This window comes from Herpailurus yagouaroundi, unplaced genomic scaffold, assembly GCF_014898765.1.
Source record: "Herpailurus yagouaroundi ecotype Mexico unplaced genomic scaffold, PumYag 222, whole genome shotgun sequence".
NCBI lineage: Eukaryota > Metazoa > Chordata > Mammalia > Carnivora > Felidae > Herpailurus > Herpailurus yagouaroundi.
The window spans coordinates 11,508,362-11,524,188 of NW_024412453.1; the positions used below are offsets into that span (position 1 = coordinate 11,508,362).

At 51.0% G+C, this 15,827-nt stretch overlaps 1 protein-coding gene and 1 long non-coding RNA gene across 2 annotated transcripts in view; one reads left to right on the top strand and one right to left on the bottom strand.

Moving 5' to 3' along the window:
- Positions 1-15,827, top strand: part of GRIN2A (glutamate ionotropic receptor NMDA type subunit 2A) — a 368,706-nt gene that overhangs the window by 195,447 nt on the left and 157,432 nt on the right. The window lies entirely within an intron of this gene.
- On the bottom strand, positions 741-9,422 carry LOC121019536 (uncharacterized). Its single transcript, XR_005785647.1, has 2 exons — positions 8,732-9,422; positions 741-2,167 (listed from the first exon to the last, which is right to left on the bottom strand). It is a non-coding gene; the product is annotated as an uncharacterized LOC121019536 (long non-coding RNA).

Here is a 15,827-nt window from a genome sequence, read left to right on the forward strand (position 1 = left end):
AGCACGCAGGGCCAGAGTGACAAGCCAGTGATACTCCCACGGTGGAGAAAGTTAAGAGCGCTTTGCAATCACAGAAAAGCAGAGTGCTAATAAGGTAATTAGCACCTTTTCTCCGATTAGCCGCCAGGGAATTCTCGAAAGAGATGAAACAGAGCTGTGAAAAGATCGTGGGCAACTGAGAAGTGAGAGAAAGCAAATAGCCTGTACTCTGTGCATAAAGGAATCAATATGTGTTTTAAAAGTGGAGAATGGATCTCTCCCACTGCTGCCCCAGTGGCTTCCTTTCAGACCCTCACACTTGCCTCCCACCACAGGACCTTTGCACACGATGCTCTTTCTTCTTCTCTGTGCCTACATCATTCCTACTCCAGCCTCCCTTCCTCGGGGGTATCACTGACCATCTAGACTGTTCAGTTTCCTTCAGTGTGGGTTTTTCAAGCACCCTAAAGCTTTCCTTCAAATTATGAATGTCAGTACTGATTTTACATTCATGTGACTATTTGATTAATGGTTGTCTCTCCCTTTGAGACCGTAAGCTCTGTGGATACAGATTCCATGGCTGGTTTCTTTCTTTTTTTTTTTTTTTCCACCACGGACCCCACCCTTTGGCACAGTGCCTGGTACAGAGATGAACAAATAATGGAATTAATTAGCTAAAGACACACTTGAGTGATCTTTGAAGTTGGTGAAGCTGTTGCTATTTGTCATTCCCATGAAGAAACTGAGGCTCTGAGGTTCAGTGAGATCAAGTGACTTTCCCAAGACACGTACATGCCTTATAAACTGGCATTTGTACAGAACCCTTGAGAATCTGAGATTTTATTCCTCTTTGCTTTAAACACGGGCATCATGTTGCTTTTTGGCGAAAGTAGAAGTTTTAAACGTTTAGACGAAAACAAGCATACAACAACAGAAACAAAAACGAAAGACAGATGACAATGGATTCTGTTCAAGCTCCATACTCCAGGATCAGCTACACGTGAAGAAGGTCTGCCTGTTGCCTTTAACTGGCCTGGTACAAACCTTGGTGTTTTGGCCAGCAGCTCAGAGGGGCTGGTTCCAGCCCCGGGAATAGTTTTGCATCTTAACCACCACTTTGAGCCAGAAAACCTTCTGAGGATGATGCAACAACTTTCAGGAACGACGTGGAAACGGTGGTAGGAACCAACACCCAGTGGCTGCCCGAGATTCGTGAGCATGATGCATAAGGTGCCGGAACTTTCTGCCCAAAGGCCATGCAGCCTGCTAGGCTTCCTGGCATAGGGAAGTTGGAGGTGGGGAGGGAACCTGAGTTAAGTGTCTTCCTTGGTGCTGTGTGACTTGAGAACCTAATTCACGTTGACCCACCCCGGGCAAGACTCCTCGCCTCATTCAAAACAAACCAGTCAACCAAAACAAAAGCAAAAATTGAATCAGACCCCTCTGTGTGCTGGGGATACAGTGATTAGTAAGACGAAGTAGAACAGATGAAATAAAACATCACACGTGGTGCCTGCCTGTCTGCAGTCAGTGTAAGTTCCAGTGGGGGACAGACGCTCACACACACACTCACACATACTCACACACACTCACACACTCAGTCTCATGCACTCACTCAAAATAGCCTATAAATAAATGTCAGTTAACAGCCACATGACGTGCTATGAAAATACAAGAAAGAGCCTTAGGAGGGAGGACGTTGACCTAAACAAGGAGGTCTGGAAGAGCATCTCTTAACAAGTGAGAATTTGGCAATGAAATAAAGGCTGAGTGAAAATGAGAAGGTGCCACCTGAAAGTGGGTTCGTCTCTTGGCAGAAGTGGGGCCAAAAGACACAACCAAGCCAGACCCTGGGATCAGGAAGTGGTTTGCGTGCAACAAATAGGGAGTCTACTGGGGATTTTTCCCCAAACGGTGCCCTCCCCACCCCGAACAACAAAATTGGGCAAGTTTTAAGCTAAAGATGCATGCACATTCGTGACGGGCGTGGCAAGGGAAGTCTAGAATTGGGGCACAAGTCACCCAGTAAGTTGACAGAGTCCAGGTCCTGATGGATCAAAGTCCCACGGATCTGGAGGGTCGAAATCCTGGGGTCCTGGTGGATCAAAGTCCTGGGGGCCAGCAAGAATTGGCATCATCAGTTCTCTGGCTCCGTTTGGTCCATTGTTTGCCCAAAGAGGGTTAAATCCTGCAAAAAAAAAAAAAAAAAAAAAAGACTGCAAAATGTGTGTTGGGTCAATCTTTACTTTTGAAACAGCATCGCGAGTTTTATCACTGATTCATTGTCTCTGATATGGTTAGGGCATTTCCTGGCTTGGTAGTCCTGTTTGTTTTTACATTTTTCTGTTCCCTTAAAACCATTAATTCCTGAGGTCCATTTTTCTGCAATTGTAACATATCCCAGGAAGTTCCGCAAGAAATGTGCTCAGGCAAGTAGTGCCAGTCAGGCATCAATCACAAAATGTCTGGAGGTCTAAAACGATTTCTCTTATGTTAAGAAAACTGTGTCTCCTCTTTCTTTCTCCGGAAACCCCTGACCCTATCTGCTTACAGAGGGAGCTTTCCAAGGGAAATGGAACAGCATGAGCACGAGGGGATGAGGGGTCATCACTGTAGTGCGAGAGGAGAAAGCAAGGCAGCATGTGGTCTGGGACGAGCCTACAAGGTGACAAGACTCGGACCCTGCTGGCACCTACAGGCCACACTGTAGAGCATTTTGACAGTGAGTGGTCAGTGCTAGAGTGGAGGTAAACTCATGGGGCCAGGAGGGTGAAACTCTCTCCTGATTTAGGCAGTTGGCTGTAGGGATTTGAGTGTCCATAGGATCAACACCAAATCCTTCCCCCAGCCCAACCAGACAGCCTGCGGGATAAGGATCTCATGATCCCAGGTGAGGGAAACCACATCCCTCCCCACACTCCCGCATCGGAGTGTCGGGAAGGTAGTGTCCCTTAGAGGCAGAAGGCTCATTAAAACCCCAACTCTTTTTTCGTCCCTGTGGTATCTCTGCTTTTCTGATTCGTGGGCTGAAAGCTTCGCCTGGCCAGGGATGAGCAAAACAAAGACAGTTGGGCTCTAATATCAGAACCGTCCAAACTCAGTCTCACATGAGTTTCAGGAAAGGAGACGCCTTTGCGAGCTGTGAATGAGCCGAGTGTTGGATGGCCCCTCGGTGTTCTGTCTGTCTGTCCTGTTCAGATGAGGAGGTGCTGGCAGCCATCAAGGAGACAGCCCCAGCAAGGTGATGCGGTGTGTGCGAGCTGGAACAAGCCTCTGCCCCCGAGGACGTCTGAGAGGTGGTCCCCCTCTGCAGACCTTCCTCGTGCTCTTGGGAGCAGATCCCAGCTAGGTTGTCTGTTTGCCCTGTGAAGAAAGAGGGATGTCCAGAGCAAAGAGCTAAGGAAGGCCACTCCTTCAGCATCGAAGGTGTATTGCGAGCATACGTTTCGGAATTAAAGAGAATCATTAGGCGTCCTTCTGCATGGAGGGAGCTACTTTCGGACTTTTTCTGTGTTTCCTTGCATACGTTGCTTTGCCCAGCACAACAGGAAGGGTGTGGAGGACCTCGCGAACGGGAAGAGAGAACAAGGGGTGGGACAGCCGCCTGGCCCCCGTTTGAACCCCATGATCGAGAGGGCTTCTTCTGTCTGAGAATATCTTCGTGTTTGACAAGAAGCATGGTGCACGGTTCAGTTAGGAGGCGTGGGGGTTTCTTCTATGGTCTCCTTCCGTTCTTGTGTCTCCTTCCCTCCTGTGGGTCACTCTGAGGCCTGGCTTCTGTCCCCTCCACTCATGCTCCAGTGAGCCTCTCCCTGCCCCATGCAGCAGTACCTTCCAGTCTCTGTGCTCCCGGACCCTCGAGACACCTGTCACCCTCTCTCAAACTCATGAACCATGAGATCATGACCTGAGCTGAAATCAAGAGTCAGACACTTAACCGACTGAGCCACCCAGGGACCCCCCCCGCACCCCAGCCTCGGACCCTCTTGGCCCCCTGGCTCACTCCCTCACCGAGCCACCACTCTTTGCCTGGCATGATGCCAGGTGGCAGGGGTGCAACCATGAGGTAGGGAGCAAGGTGCATCACCTGTTCTCCATGTTTCTAAGTGACATTGCCATTCACCCAGCTGGCCTCCTCGAGTCCCCCTCTCCTCCACACCCCAGAACCCCCTGCCAGTCCCCTCAGTTGGTTGCCAAAGCCACTGGATGCCACCTGCTTAGGACCCCCGGACTCTCCTCTGCTTTGTCCCCGTCACCACTACCCAAGTTCAGGTGTCTCTCCCTGCCCTGAGATTGCTTCGGTGGCCTCTCCGCATGCTCTTTCTGTCTCTGTTATTTCGTCCTCAAGCCAGAGCTGTCCTTTCAGACAACAGAAATCTGGTCCCGTCACATCTCTGCATAAAATTCTATAAGGATTCTTCTCATCAACCCCAGAAAACCTTAGCTCCTTATCTTCTTTTTCTGCTCCCTTTCTGTGTCTCTCCTCCCCCACCCCTGCCTCCATATTTCTCTCACCTCCCTCCTTCCTTGTTTTCTTCTTCTCTCCTTCTTTATTTTTCTTCTTTCTCTCTCCTTCCCCCACTTTCTCCTTCGCTGACTCCCCCCCCCCCCGCCCATCTCCTTCCAGAAAGGATTTGAACATCTTCAACTCAGTGCCAAAATATTATCTACTAAGTTCCCTTATATGACAGACTCGACTACAAATACCTTGGATACCTCAACGAGCAAATGATCAGACAAGATATTCCTGACCTCATAGAGCTTATATTCTACCAGGGACAACCAGACAGGAAACAGTAAACATGGTAAGGAAGCCATAGGAGTTATATGGAACGTGAAGGTGTTAAGTGTTTGAAACCAGATCCTATGGTGCTCTACATCTGAGCCAGAAGCATGGGCCTCCCCTTCGGCCCACCTCCCCCTTTGCCCCCCAGCCTCATGCTTCCCCTAGTCCAGGCATTTTTGCTTACGTTTCTTTGGCCCCAAGCTGCTTGCTGTTCTCTGTGCACACCATATGCTTTATACTTCTGCAGTTTGCACACTGTCCCCTTTGCATGGACACTCTCTATGGGCCTCTCTGGCCTGTGCCCAGTTGCCTTCCATTTGGAAACAGCGAAGGGGTCACCTGCTCTGGACCCTTATGCCCCCTCTCTCTGGGTCAGGTGGACTCCCTCTTTCTGGATCCACCCCTGGTTCCCTGTTCATTCCCGGATCTTGGCTGTCAGCCCTTCTGGACTGTGGGCCCCCTGAGGATGGGCCAAGCTCTGCGGCTTTGTCACCGAGTGAGTCTAGGAGGCCAACGAGGTTCCCTCACCTATCTCTGGTCTTGATTTTCTCATGTATAAAGCGGGAAGAAAGCCATCCACGGGTTTCTCATGGTTGCCACAGGGTTGCAGCAAATACCGAATGCCTGAGGGTGACATGTTGGGGTGCTCCCTGCCTCAGAGACTCTGAAGAAGGGGTCCCTGCCATGCCCAACGACTCTGGAGACGACGAACCAGACTGAGCCTGCAGAGCTCCACAGCCGACCGGGTCCTGGCCCAACGCCAGCCCTGAGTGTGGCCGGAACTGGAGCCCCCGGGGCTGAGCAGGAACACAAATGGGCTGTCATCGATTGTGTTTTCTTCCTTTCAAACAGTCATTTGGAACCCTTTCCAGAGGCTGCACGTCAGTTTGAATCCACATTGAATTGACATTCAATTTTCCCTTTTATGCCAGTTCTTAGGAAAACACTCAAACCGTCAATTTTTCTGTTAAAACCTCTCTCTTCCCACTCCCTGTTTACCATTTCCTAATGCCTTTTGAGCGCGGGGTTCAATGTGATGGTGAACTCAGGTCACAATGAGTCCATCCTCTTTTTCTGAGTTCCAGCGGGTCCTGCTTCCTACTCGTTGGGGGAAACAAACGGGCGTAGCCTTTGGATGCGTGTGTGTGCACACAGAGCACAAGCGGACGCGTGAGAATGGAGTGTCGTCCTGTTCGAGGGGCCAGTGGCATCCATGTTTGGTCTCCTGGTCTTCAAGAGTATGAGAGATGAGCAAGCTTGATGCTCTTAAAATTCCTGGGTCTGTGTGTGTTACAGGAAGCTCCACGTGCTGTTAGCTTTGTGGGGGAAGTGATTAGCATGCAGAATGTTATGTCCTAGTGGAATGGGGCCAATGAGAGGTGGCTAAATCTCTTGGTGTTGGTCTGGGGCTCATTCTGCTATCTGGAAACATCCCTTTTAGAGGAAGAAGACAGTGAAGGATGATCTTGGGGCGGTATTTGAATATATGTAACAGGATCCCCTCCCACCCCACCCCCCCACCCGCCCCGTTTAACCTAGCAAGAAGGTTAAAATTCATAAAGAGGAGGGGTGCCATTGCTCGGTGGTGGGGAGCGAATGCTTTGGGATCGAACAAGATCCAAATTAATGCCCTCGGACGTGAACACTGTCTCCTGCATGTGTTTGTACCAATGGTTAAATGAGACGCCGTGGGGAAGGCGAGCGCTCTGCAATCAACAATCTGGAGACAGCAGCCAGTGTGGGTCAGGCACGATGCTGACGGGCTGTGCGCAGGGCTCATCTCATCCAGGAGGCGGGTAGGTGGCGGTTGCTTTTCCTGTCTCTCGGCGGAGGAAACGGAGGCTTAACGCTGTTGAGTCAGTTTCTCAAGGCCACAGAGCTGCTATGTGGGAGAGCAGAGGTTTGAACTCAGCTCTGTCTCATCGCCAGATCAGTGTGCCTGCCACCACACCGACTCCCTTCCCGCGACTGCGGGGTCTGCGCTCTTGCAAAGCAGTTACAGCCCCCCTGTTACAGCGTGTGAAAGAATGGGAATGGCCATGCCTGCTCGGTGGCCCCGTCCAGAGAAGGTTGTTGTCATAGCCCACTAAGTTGTAGGCTCCGCAGGGTCAGGGGTGACTGATGACCGCAAGGCTGCTCAGGGACTTTGGGTCCCTGGGGAACAGAGAGGTGGGTGGCAGTGTGCTCTCTGAAAGGACCCCCCGCCCCCAGGAGCTTCTTCCTTCCACCTGGTCCAGCGCCTCAGGCCACCATGAGGTCCAAGGGCTCCCATTTACTCCAGGGAGGTCCATGAGGTCCAAAGGTCCCCCTTCACTCCAGGGAGGAACCTGGGAGAAGCCTCTCTAGCTTCAGCTTCAGGCTCTGCTTGCTTGCTTCATGGATTTTTTTTTTTTATTACAGTAAAACCCATATAACGTAAGGTTTACCGTGCAATCCTGTTAAAGCGTACAACTCGGTGGCATTAAGTACACGGCCCGTGTGATGCAACTACTGTCCTATTTCCGGAACTTTTTCATCGCCCCCAAAGGAAACCCAGGGCCCGTCGGCCACGTTTCTCATTTCTGTCTCCATCCCAGCCCCGGGCAGGCTCCGCGTCCCGCCTCTGCGGTTCGCCTGTTCCGGTCGCGTCGCGCACATGGCGTCACGCGTTTTGCGTCTGGCTTCCTGTGCCGAGGAGAGGTAGCGAGAGGGGCTCGGAAGTGAGGTGTGGACTGGGGAGGGGAGCGAGATGCCCTGTGCTCACGAGAGCCCTGAGCAGTGTGGACGTCGGGTCTGTTCCCTGGGTGTGGAGGGGCGGGGCCACCGTTCTGTCTGAACCTGTTGGAGTCCCGAGCTCAGGACAGCAAGTGGCAAGAGTGGAGACACCGAGGGATACGAGCCCAGCCTCCCCCGAAGTTGTGCACTTGTTTCCCGCATTCAGATTGTCAGAGCTCGGGCAGGAGAGGATTCCTGAGATCCGCCTCCGGCTCCTTCGACTTACGCCCGCGTTCGCGCCACACGCAGGCGGCCACACGTCCCCGGCTCCATCCGCGCCCCTAACTCAGCCGCTGCTTCTCTCACTCCTTCCTTCACTCTGTCATTCATTCATTCATGCCTCCGCTTACTCATACCTTCCGCTAACGCGCTCCGAGCTCCACCAGATACGCGGAGCCGGGCTGGGTGCTGTTGCTGCGGAGATGAATTAGCATGAATCTAGTTGCATGGAGACAGATACTTAAATAGACACTCGGAATACCTGCTGACGAGATCGACGGTAGAGGCCTGGACAGCATGTTCCGCGAGCGCCGTGGGGGGGGGGGGGGGGAGAGGACAAAAGAGGAGGCAGCCGCTCCACGTGCGGTGGGTGAGCTGGCTCGTTTGTCTGCACTCCGTGGTTCACGGGGCTCTTGCCTGTCGCCAAGTCCTGGGTACCCAGCACCCCTCCAGGTAACCAGAGTCCCACTAGGTCCATTTTACAGATGAAAACGTGGAGGTGTGGAGAGACTCGGCCACTGGCTCCAGCCTGCAGCTGGGCCAGAGAGCAGGAGAGAGGGTGGCTGTGCCCCGTGCAGTCCTTTGTTGCACGGCACACGGGCACGGACACCATATGGGTGGCGGCCACCACTCCCCTGGTTCCTGGGTGGCTCCAGCTCTCTCCCGGGAGTGGGGATAGTTCACCCTGGGGAAGCCCCTCTTCCTTGGCTTCCCCACGGTACGTTCTGACTCACGGGCCCCCACCGCCCCAAAGCCCTTTGTCAGGTGAGATACAGGGACTGACAGGCTGTGACACGTGGCTGTCTCAGCCGGGGAGGCTGGATGGAAAGAACCCTGTAGCACCACTCCTCCAAGCTCGGTCCGTGGACCGGCATCTTCATTGCCACCGTGTGCTGAATCTGAATCTGCATCTGCCGTGGAGCAAGATCCCCCAGGGATTCCTGGGCTCATTAAAATAAGTGAGGACCTCTCGATAAGCCTCAACTTCCTCACCTGTAAAATAGGAACCGAAGCACTTCTCCCGAAAGGTCACTTTGCAGATTAAATGGCTGCAAGGCTCTCTGCTTAGCTGGCGAGCCATCCTGGTTTGCCCAGCCCTGCGGGGCTTGGGGGTGCTAGGCTCTCAGCGTGAGCCCTGGACAGCTTGTCCACCTGCTGTCAGCTCGGTGCCCGGCACACAGTCAGAGCAGCTGCGGAGTCCTGTGTCCTTACTGGGACATTTAGGAAACACGTGGGGAGGAGCCACAGGAGGGCTCTTTGCGTTTGCATTAATGCTGCGCTGGCGGGTGGTAGTGCTGTGGGTTTCCTTGTCGCCAGCCCAGTTGATTCTTTCGCGAGGCCAACAACCCCCGTAATCCGAGCTCTCATGAATCAAGCTCTTAACGTGCGAGAGCCACACATGCATTATCTCAATCACAACAAGCTCCTTCAAGTAGGGAACAAATTCCCTTCACTTCACGAACGAGAAAATGGAGCCTCGCAGGTACCCCATATCTTGCCCAGGCCTCTGACGTGAGTAAGAGGAAGGGGCCAAGGCTGAGCCCTCTGTGCCTTCAGTCACGCCTACAGACAGACAGACCCCCAAAGGGAGAGGTAATTACCTCCCGAGGTTCAGCTCTCAGAGCTCTTCGTAGACATTTGTTAGAGAACCAGGGGCATTTTGAAGACATTTCTACTCTAATGTTTACGGCCGGGGCCCGCCCCTCACAAGGGTTGTGGGAAAGCCTGAAATTCTCCTTTTTCCACAAACAAACCTGCCTCCTTCAGTCCGGCAGTGGCCCTCTGAGTGTGACAGCCAGAGACAAAAGCTTAACAAACAGGACCTGTTTGTGTTTTCTCCTTGCCGCGACAGCGTAACGACGAGCGATTATTGTTGGTGGCAACTTGTCCTGTCTTTCGTCTGGGTCGTGGCAGCGGTGGCTGTCAGAGTCCCCGAGCGGGAGCCAGTCTGGGTGACATATTAAAGGAAAAACAGAAACGAAGTAAGGATGAAGGGCTCACGCAGGGAGGAGGGAGCTGTGTGGGGAGAGGCAGCTGATCCTGGGGAAAAAGTGCAGGTCAGAGACAGGAGGGGTGACAAGCAGAAGGACAGCGTGGTTTTGTGATCCAGGCTCAGAACGAACACCATCACTCCCCCACCTTTTTTCCTAGCCAACGTGATGTCAGGAATCATTGTTTGCCAGTGACAGAAAAGCTCGCTCAAACGGGCTTAAGCAAAATGAGGTGATTAATTGGGACATGCAGTGACCACGAGGGTGCGATGGCTTCAGGTGTGACCGGAACAAGATGCTCACCAAGCGCATCAGGACTTGGTAACTATCTTTCCGCTTCGCCTTTGGCGCTCAAGATGGTGCATGGTGGCCAATGGCTGCCAGAAATCCTGGCTGAGCCTCCTTCCAGGTTCAAGTTTAACAATAAGAGAAACTGTCTTTGCCTAGTCACTTTTCCCAGAAATCCCAAGAGCCACTCTGATTGGACCTGTTAGGACACATTCCTCCCCCTGAACTGATGGCTGGCACTGTGGGGTTTGGATGAGCCAGTGGGTTTGGCTGACGGCTCTCTGTGGAAATTCACTATTACCAGGAAGGGAAGAGAGGGGATGCTCGGTGGTTGGAGTAACAGGTGCCCGTCACGTGTCTCAGAGAGGCTTGGGCTTCTCTAAGAAAACAAACCTGAAAGAAACGGCTTCTGGTGCATAGAGCAAGGCCGGTAGCTCAGTCACGGTTGGGACTGGGAGAAAAAGAAAAAAGATGCCCCATACTTGGGTTTATCAGCAGCTCGGAGACCTGACTCCGTGCTCATTGGTCTCTGGTCAGGTAGAATCTCCCTGTGGCTGTCTATGTGAGAGTGGCTGGACCCAGCCTCAGACAATCCATCATCACGAACGACCCGGTTTAGGAGCCTTGAGTCAGACACTCACCCGCAGGTTGACAGAACACCGGGTGAAGCCAGTTTGGGCTTTTGCTGTGTCCTTGCACAGAAATAAGAGCCTCGGTCTCAGCAGGTGTCTCTTCTTGGCCAGGCTGCTAACGATCTAGAAAGCAGGGCTGGGTCCCAGAGCAGCAATCATCGTGTGGTTCTGAAGCACGTAGAGGGTGTTGGGCTGTCCCCAACTAGTTGCAATGGGACTCAAGGAATGCATCTCCCCATGCGTTTGTGTATTCTCTGTGTATTCTCTCCTCTGGCATCGCATCACTTGCTAGAGGAGGAGCCTGGGTCTGGATGACGGACTGGGACTGGGTCTGGAATGCCCAGGCAGACATGGGAGTTCTAGGCACACCATTGGACGTTAGGGTACCAGTGGACTCAACAGTAGATCGTTATGTGCAAACAGTTCTGTGCCTCACTGTACCACCCATGTAGGCTCCTCTCTTGGCACAGCTCAGAATTAAAAAGGAAAGAATTGGGCTGCCTCACATGAAACCCCCACACCCCCAGGTCATCTCCCAGCTTCCCTGCCAGAAGTTACTCCTTGGTGCATTTAGTAGATGAATTGTTTGGAGTGAGACTGACCTGGGAATTAAATCAGACCCCTTACCATGATCTTCAGGACATGTGCTGTGTGATACGGTCTCTGCCTTCTGCCCTCATTCATCTCTCACCTTTCTCTCTCTCTGCCTCGCTCATTAAACTATAGCTGTTTTGATCTTCCTTCTGTTCCCTGAACTTGCCAAACCCCTTCCTACCACATGCCGCTCCTTCTTCTCAGATGGCTTTCCTTACCCCGCCCTGGCCCTCAGCTTTGCCTGGCTGACTCCTGCTTCACACTCTTTTGATCGGCTCCAGCGCGGCGGACCGGCAGATCTAAAGTGGTGTTCCTCTCCACTCCTGAACTGTTACATCATTGGAGTTCCTTGAAGTTATTCTGTGTGTCGATGTCATTCTTTCTCTTCTGTCTGTTCCCTTGAGAATGCAGGGACCTTCACTTTTGGTAGCCTCTTTCCCTAGATTCACTCGCCTGGAACAACGCCTGGCACATAGCTGGAGTTTGTTAAATCCGTTGAATGGATGAAAAGCAATCAATAGATGAATGTTTCTGGAGCAGTGGGTTGCTCAAATGCATAAAGCACTAGTCTCTCTCTTTCTACCCACGGGCAACCTTGCAGATGCAGAATGATGCTTCCAGTTTTATCCCCAAAGTAGCGGCCCAGTGCCCTGAGGGTGTCAAGAGGGACTCGGAAGGACATTGTGCCCTGCCCTTAAAAATTCTAGTCTGAGGAGCCGGGCAAGATGTGTGCCTCCCAGTAACTAGGCAACCACCCACCAGTCAGGGCTGAGGAGTGACGTGTAAAGGCAGAGATGCTGGAAATTCACAAGTGGGAGTGCTAAGGACTCCATGATGGATGTGGGAGTCGTGGCTTGATGGTCAAGGCCGGCATCTTCACCACAGTCATGGCCAACTCAGCCTGAGCGAGCCCTTCCTCTATGCCAAGGGCTTTATGCACATCACCTCACAAAATATGTGCAGCAGCCCTTTGGGGTGGTGACCATTACCATCTTTTCCATTTCTTGGATGGGGAAACAGAGGCTTGGGTGAAGGAACTTTCTTGCATTAAGAAGCTGTTCCTGGGGTGCCTGGGTGGCTCAGTCAGTTGGGCGTCCGACTTCAGCTCAGGTCATGATCTTGCAGTTCATGAGTTCGAGCCCCGCGTCGGGCTCTGTGCTGACGGCTCAGAGCCTGGAGCCTGCTTCGGATTCTGTGTCTCCCTCTCTCTCTGCCCCTCCCCCACTCATGCTCTGGCTCTCTCTGGCTCTCAAAAATGAATAAATGTTAAAAAAAATTTAAAAAAAAAAAAAAAAAGCTGATCCTGGTCAGGCTGTCCGCAAAGCCCCTGTTCCTCCTACACACCCCCTGTTCCTTGTGGTTTCTCTGTGTAGAAAACATTTCCCCCTTGAGGGCATCATGACACAGTAAAGATGGCTCTGAATTAGGAGGTGAGAGACCCTGAGTCTGTTGCTGAGATCCCACTGATTTATGTGAAACTTGAAGCAAGTCATTAAGATTTTAAAGCCTGTTTCCTCCCCTAGAAGATAGAGGAAGTGGACCCAGAGGTACAAAGTCTTGCTGAACATAAGCATATTCTGGAGAAAATACATATTTTAGACAAAGATTCTGATCCAGTGGGGGTGGCCCGGAGCCCAGAGATCTGAAGGCCTGAGAAATTCCCCAAGGGAGCACAGCGACAAGGTTGGATACCAGACTGAGATTAGCGTCTTCAACCCTGCCTGCACATTACATTCACCCAGGGAGTTAAAAAGTCCCAGACCCTATCCCAGACCCTATCCCAGACCAAGTCAGTTGGCATCTTTAGGTGTGGGGCTGGTGGGGGTGGGAGAGCCCTAGCTTTGAGATGTGGCTCGTGTGCCTGAGAAGCCATAGTTAATTTTATTCAGTTCTTGTAAAGTAAGGCTGAATTCTCACCTGCAGCCAGGCTAGGAAGAGGTTGAAGACTTGGTCATTCTAGGAGGGTCCATTCCTTCCTCCATCCCCAACCATAGAGCTCATCTTAGAATTTATCTTATGTGTTCCTCATTTCCTGCAGCCCAGTGTGAGAGCCTAGAGCACAGACTCTGAGTTAAGATTGGAGTGTCTGTCCTGGTCTTCAACCCAGAGCCCAGCAGCCACCCTAGTTGGGAACCCACCAGTCACCAGACACTTGAGATTCAACTTCTCATTTGAAGAGAGAAGGAGAGAACAGAGAACGGTGGTGTTAGGTCATTTTAGAAGAATCATGGTGGATTGGCTTCTGGGAGGAGCAAAATGGGAGACAGAATGGACATGATGAAATGGTGCAATGAGCTCAGGTTGCTGATAGAGGAGTTCTTTGTTGGTGGGTGATGGGGCGAATGTGCTTTTGGGAAATGATAGCCAGAGGGAGGAAGGTTTCCTTTGGTTTTCCTTCTGAGCACGCATTCGTTATCTTCATTAGCTCACTCGATTCGTCTTGTCGCGTGCTTGTAGGGGACCTGACCTTACTCGGGGTACTCAGATGGAGGCTAAGCCCCAGACCTTGAGTCCAAACTGTGATGGGGCTGTGTGTGTTTTTATTTTATCCTGAAGGTTGTGAGAGCTGCTGAAAAAAATTTAAGCAGGAGGACATCATGCTCCAGTTTGAACTTTATAAAAAGTAACTAGAGCAGCAGTGTGGAAGGTGGGTGGGAGAGGGACAGGACTGGGATAGGGACTCCACACAGGAGGTTCTTGGTGTTGTTTGAGAGAGAACCACCGTGGGACTGGAACATGAGCATGTGTAATAGGGAGAGGAAAAAGAAATAAACCTGTGGGGTGATAAAGAAATAATGGATGCCTCTAGCTTGAATGGTGGTTACCTGTTGTACTAAATGTGGGAAGAGATCCCTCCTATCCTGAAAGGAAAAAAATGAGGGATAAAACACAAATCGTGAAACAGTTCTATGAGTAGAGGTTGCTTGGAATGAAATTTTGTGTTTGTGAATCATGAAGCTGATGTGTTTTGGGAAATGGTACCCGGGTATGGTTTCCTCTCTTAGCCCCAGTCTTCTGCACCACCTGATTGCCAGTTGATGGGAGATCATTGGCAATGGTTTTCCATTTCTGGGGCATTTTCTTTTCTAGTTGGATGCCTCAAAAATGATGAAGTGGTGGTTATTTACACCCCCCCCCACACACACACACTCTTCTGTTTCCTATTCTGCACACCTGAAATCAGGGTGTCCTAGTAGCTAAGCATCCAAATTCTGCATTCAGACTGCCTGGTCTTGAATCCTGGTCCTGCCATGTACCAGCTGTATGAGTTTACGCAAGTTACTTTCTCTCAACCTGAGTTTTAAAAATCTGTAATACATGGATAATATTAAGACGTTTTACTACATGCTACGTTGTCCTACATATTGCATATGCCCAGTAAAGGTTAGCTGTGATGTTGGCCATGATGATGGTAATTCGAGTAAGGAGGAGAGGGAGATGGATAGATGATGTGATGATGGATGATGATGGTGGTGATGGTGGATTATGATGATGGTAGATGATGATGATGGTGATGATAGATGGTGGTGGTGGTGATGGAAGAGGAAGAGGAAGAGGGGAATGGCTGATGATGGGATAGAGATCCTCCAGTGGGACAGAGCTTATATGTATGTGAGAGTGCTATTCTTCTGAATCCTCAGGCTTATCACGTCTGGTGCCTTTACAGAAATAAAATATATTTAAAAGCTCAGTCCATACACAGTAAGAGTGGCAGAAAACACATCAAGACTCACCAGGACAGTCCTCTACCAAGAGAAAGAAAATCCCCAAGGTATCCCTCTCAATGTTTGCTGGGTCACCTACATCATTATATTTTGTTTGTTTTGGTACCCAAAGGAAAATAAGCTATGGAAATGTGTGCAGCGTTGACAACAGGTGACCAATTCTCTCATGCCTCCTAGGAATGAACTTCCTGCTCATTTATTTCCTCTCCAAATATATATTGAGCCCCTGCTATGTGTCAAACATTGTTCTAGGCTTTGACGATACTAACTTGGATACTACTCAGGCTGCCATTGAGATGAGACCAAGGAAAACAAACCATTGGAGTTCATATACTCAGATCACAGAAATTCAGTTTCATTTGGACTGGCATGGGGCAGAAGCAGTGGTTTTTTGTTTGTTTTTTTGTAACTCTTAGGTGATTTTCCTATGCAGCCAGGAGTGAGAGCCACTGGTGTGTGTAAGGGAACTTTGAATGACATCTTGCAGTAACAAAGCTGTTGTCAGCATGGCGCCATGTGGATTTGAGGGAAGTCACTTAACCTCTCTTCCTGTGTCTTCATGAGAAACACCATCCGTGAGGGTTATAACCACTTACAATACCTCATCCCTTGGGTCGTTAGAATCGAACAGCCTTTGTGAGTGGGTAACCGAAATGAAAGTTGGGGTTAGACTCCTATTAAACATCATGCCTTGATACCCACGGTAGTCAGGTCTTCCCGTGAGCACTCAGCAAGCTCTGGAACATTCTAGAACATTAGATCAGGAACTCTGATCTACCACACCCCCTGCCTCCCTCACTCTGTGTTTAAAACAGTTTGTTCTGTCTTCAGCAGAGCAGTGAGCCCGGGGAGAGAACTG